The sequence below is a fragment of the Triticum urartu genome, chromosome 3A (assembly GCF_056163025.1).
Source record: "Triticum urartu cultivar PI428250 chromosome 3A, HENAU_Tu73, whole genome shotgun sequence".
NCBI lineage: Eukaryota > Viridiplantae > Streptophyta > Magnoliopsida > Poales > Poaceae > Triticum > Triticum urartu.
The window spans coordinates 302,854,948-302,860,463 of NC_141875.1; positions in this window are offsets into that span (position 1 = coordinate 302,854,948).

Sequence of the window (5,516 nt, forward strand, 5' to 3'; positions counted from 1 at the left end):
AACGGATCATAACATATAATAGGTGACTATAGAATTGCAAGATAGGATCTAGAACTCACATATATTCATGAAAACATAATAGGTTCAGATCTGAAATCATGGCACTCGGGCCCTAGTGACAAACATTAAGCATAGCAAAGTCATAGCAACATCAATCTCAGAACATAGTGGACACTAGGGATCAAAACCTAACAAAACTAACTCGATTACGTTGTAAATCTCATCCAACCCATCACCGTCCAGCAAGCCTACGATGGAATTACTCACGTACGGCGGTGAGCATCAAGAAATTGGTGATGGAGGAAGGTTGATGATGGCGATGGCGACAGATTCCCCTCTCCGGAGCCCCAAACAAACTCCAGATCAGCCCTCCCGAGAGAGTTTAGGGCTAGGCGGTAGCTCCGTATCGTAAAACATGATGAATCCTTCTCTCTGATTTTTTTTCTCCCCGAACACGAGAATATGGAGTTGGAGTTGAGTTCGATGGAGCGTCAGGGGGCCCACGAGGCAGGGGGCGTGCCCATGGTGGGTAGGTGCGCCCCCACCCTCGTGGACAGGATGTGGGCCCCCTGACGTGGATTCTTCTTCCAGTATTTTTTTATATTCCAAAAATAATCTCTGTTGATTTTTAGGTAATTCCGAGAACTTTTATTTCTGCACAAAAATAACACCATGGCAATTCTGCTCAAAAACATCGTTAGTCCGGGTTAGTTCCATTCAAATCATGCAAGTTAGAGTCCAAAACAAGGGCAAAAGTGTTTGGAAAAGTAGATACGATGGAGACGTATCAGGAGGCACCTTCATGGTGGCATGCAGATCTTTGTGGAGACCAGAAGACAATGATCATTGGCAAGATCCTTGCCAAGTATGTCCACGAGACCCCCGGCAAGACCCTTGTCGGGGACGACCAAGATGCCGCGGAAAGACCCTTGTCGAGGCCCCGGCAAGACTCCTCCCGAAAACATCCGCGGGGGGCCCACGTCTGCCAAGACTCCACTGTCGTTCCCATGCAGATTCTAGCCCACTAGCTGGGCAGGCGGCTGGGTGGCGACGTGCGGCCTCTAGGCCGACTCGACAAGCACCTGCGTGGTGGCATGTAGATCTTCGTGAAGATTCAGCCACCACACCGACTCAGCAGCCAGCCAACGTGGCACTACACGCCTCGTCAGTTCAGACGCGCGTAAAGGCCAGGAGAGGCAGCGACAGCTGGGACGAGCTTCGTTGCCGTCCCCGATAATGCAAAAAGGGCACATCGACAGCGCATTAAATGCGTTTGTCCTACGGTGCCAGAAGATAGACTCGATTACTGTATACCTTTACACCTCCTGTATGCCACTGTGGCAGCCCCTTTTGACTATAAAAGGAGGCCCGAGGCGTACTGGAGAAGGATTCAGATTTTTTGGACGAAAGCACGCATCGTAGCTAGTTCAAGAACTCAAGAAGACTCAAATATACACAAAAGCAGGACTAGGGTATTACGCATCCTCGCGGCCCGAACCTGGGTAAACAATCCTTGTGCTGGCTTCTAGACCCGCTCTTTGCATAACCTCGCGCATGCCAACCGTAGCAAAAAGGGACCCCCAGTGATCCCAAAGGTGTCGTTTCCCCCGACATCTCTAGCGCGCCAGGTAGGGGGCGCAAGATGTGAAAATCCGGTTTGAAGGTTAGCACACCGACTTCATCATCACCATGCCCCCCAAGAGAAAGGGGATCACAGCGATCGGCTCGTCCGGGGCCGACCTATCCGCGCCAGCACGAGCAGACGGCCGGGCGCCCATGGATGGGGCCGGGGACGTGGCCCGCGAGCGTCCACGACATTCTGGCGATCAGTGCCAGGTGAGCGGCATCGTCCGAATCCAAGACGACGAGCCGCGTGCGGCTGGATCCGGGGGCGGGGCCGTGCTGCCCACGTGCGGCACATCAACCTCTATGGCACCCCAGCTGGCGCCTACGCCGCGCCCTTCCCAGGCTATGCGTGATGAGAAACACCGTGATGCCGGAGCCCCTGGTCACCGCCGCGGAAATAGCCCTATGAGCCACTTGCAGGACGAACCAGGCCGGCGTGCGCGCTCAGACGCCGGTGCAGGCGGCGCACGACCACGAGACCGTGACCGAGCCCCTTCTAACCTGGTTAGAAGTCGGAGTTCTTCACGGTCTATGCAGATCTCGCCGCCGCCTACGCTGGCAGAAGCACTCGCGTGCGTGCAGCTGCTGCTTGACTCCCCCCCGTCGTGGAGAAGCTCGACGAGTGGAGAACCACCATCCGAAGCCTTGTCAGCTTCGCCAACAAAGACAAGCCGCTCCCAGCGGGACCCTCGCACCTGCGTCCTGACGAACCAGTGGACGCTGGCGGTGGGGGGGGGGGGCAGAGGCGCTGCGACCACGGTGCACTTCCCCTGCCACGACCGCAACAACAGCCACCAACCCGTCGACGCAACGTCGGTGACAACGTTGCCACCACGTCATACGGCCCGTGAACCCGCCGCGACCAACGTCAAGTCCTTCAGGAACGAGCCCAGGAAGACGCTCGAACTACCATCGAACGACGACGGGAGACGCGCCATCAGTCAGATCGACGTGCGGGGCATACTATGGACCACCCAGCACCGGGGGGTCCCGGCGACCTGCCTTACGAGGTGGGTTGTCCAGCCTTTACCTGAGAGGTGTGGCAGTTCCAGTGGCCCTCCCACCGCACGTTCAAGCCTGATGTTGGCGAAAAGTACAATGGCAAGACCCACCCGTCGGAGTTCCTCAGCATCTACACCATCGCGATGCAAGCTGCTGGAGCCCGCGATGACAAGGTGCTATCCAATTACTTCCTGTTGGCACTCAAACATGTCGTGGTTGATGCACTTGCCAGTGGATTCCATTTCTTCTTGGTCGGATTTGTGTCATGAGTTTGTTGGCACCTTCACTGGAGGCCACCAAGCTCATGGCCAAGCAAGCGATTTGCACATCATCCCCCAGAATGAAGGAGAAAACCTACGCAAGTACATACAAAGGTTAAGCCGAGTGCAGTACAACATCCCAGATGTTCATCCCGCCACAATTATCAGCGCATTCCATCAGAATTTGCTCAACCGCAAGATGCGTGAAGAGTTGGTGATGAACAAGGTCAAGGATGTGGCCGAACTTTATGTTCTGGCTGATAGATATGCTCGAGCTCAAGAGGGGAGGACGTACCCCGGCGAGGACACCGGTGCGGAAACCAACTCCACAGACGAAGAGAAGACCGCGTTCATCACCCCATGTGGTACGTACTGTTTTGTACGGATGCCTTTTGGGTTGAAGAGCGTCGGTTCTACGTTTTCCCGAGCGGTCCAAATTGGTTTTGAGCCCCATCTACATAGAAATATGGAAGCCTATATGGATGATATAGTGGTCAAAACCAAGGAGACGGCCATGCTCATACAAGACCCAGAAGAAACATTTGCGAATCTGCATAAGTTCGACCTCGGGCTCAACCCAGAGAAGTGTGTGTTCGGTGTCCCGTCCGGCAAACTTCTCGGGTTCTTTGTGTCTCAGTGTGAAATTGAAGCAAATCCTCACAAGATCAAGGCGATCGAACAAATTGAAGCACCGAAGTGGGTCAAAGACGTCCGTAGGCTCGTCGGCTGCATTGCCGCCCTGGGTAGATTCATCTCCAAATCTGCTGAGCGCGCCCTTCCCTTTTTCAAAGTTTTGAAAAAGGCAGGTCCAGTAAAGTGGACTCTGGAGGTAGAGGCTGCACTACAAGATTTAAAGAGGTATCTCTCCTCCACGCCATACTAGTCACGTCCAAACCGCAAGAGCCGTTGCTACTATACTTGGCAGCAACGAATCAAGTGTTCAGTGCCGCGCTGGTGGCACAGAGGGAACTTGAGGAAGAGGCAGTGATAACAGCGGAGCCATCGGGTGGCAGGACGGGGCCATCCCAGGTAGGGTCTAACACCGGCAAGGTAGAACCCCCGGCGAGGCCCGACCTCGGCAAGGTGGAGTCTGCGCAGATAAGCAATGTAGGATAGAAGAAGATGGTACATCACCTAGTCAATTTTGCCAGTTCCCTCTTGCATGGGGCTAGGTCAAGATATTCTGGTATGCAGAAGCTACTTTTTAGCCTCCTCGTGGCATCGAGGAAGCTGCGCCACTATTTCCAAGCACATGAGATCACCGTCGTCACGCGCCTCCCATTGCAACGAATCTTGCACAATCCAGATGCGACTGGGAGGATTGTGGAGTGGGTGTTGGAGCTGTCGAGCTTTGGGCTCAAGTTTGAAAGTACTTCAACAATCAAGAGCCAAGCCCTGGCGGAGTTCATAGCAGAATGGACCGCAACGCCCGGCGAGGAGATTCAAGAGACCACCCTCCCCGGCAAGGAGACAAGCAGTGAGTGGATTACGTACTTTGATGGAGCTTTCTCACTCCAGGGTGCTGGTGCCGGCGTATTGCTCGTCACACCCACCGAAGAGCGCCTCAAGTACGTAATCCAGATGCACTTTCCCCAGGAAAAATCAATGAACAACACGACAGAGTACGAGGGGTTGTTGGCCGCTCTCAGGATTGCACAAACCATGGAATCAGAAAGCTCATCGTCAGAGGTGATTCGTAACTCGTCGTCAAGCAAGTAAACAAAGACTACCAGAGCCCTTTGATGGAGGCCTATGTGGATGAAGTGAGGAAGTTGGAAGACCACTTTGACGGGTTGCAAGCAGAGCATGTTCCCCGAGCGGAGAACGACATTGCCGATGACCTGACAAAGCGTGCTGCCCTCAGGTTTCCTGTGGAACCAGGTACCTTTGTGCTTTAGCTAACTCACCCAACCGTTGAACCATCAGCATGATAGAACAAACGAAGGAAGGCAGGCCCCAACAAGTACTTTCCCACCGAGCTCCCAGCAGCCGCCGGCAAGGACGTTGCCGGGAGCCCAAAACTTGCCGAAAGGCAGCAACCCTCGGCAGGACCTCACGCCATGGCCATAGAAGCAGCTGCCCTTGTAGCCGAAGATGAGCCTTTAGTCCTTGCCGTCGAGCCCTAGGCTCCGGCATGGGCACAGCCCACCGTCCATTTCCTCCAAACAGGAGAGCTTCCTAAGGAGCGGGAAGAAGCAAAGAAAGTGCCCCGCCGGTCCAGCATGTACCAGTTTGTGGATGATGCCCTCTATAGGAGGAGACCGAACGGTGTGAAACTGAAGTGCATTCCTCGAGAGGACGGACTGAGGCTGTTGGCAGAGATACATGGAGGCATGTGTGGTTCCCACATAGGGTCAAGGTCCCTTGCCGGCAAAGCGTTCCGGCAAGGTTTCTTCTGGTCACTGCCCTCCAGGATGCAACTGCACTAGTAACCAAGTGTGAAGTGTGCTAGTTCCATTCAAAGAAGCTTCATCAACCCGCCCAAGCTCTTCAGGCAATCCCTCTTTCCGGGCCTTTTCGGTCTCGGGACTCGACATACAGGGCCCCTTTCCCCGTGCTACCGGGGGCTTTGAGTACTTGTATGTCGCGATCGACAAGTTCATAAAGTGGCCGAAAGTGGAGCCAGTG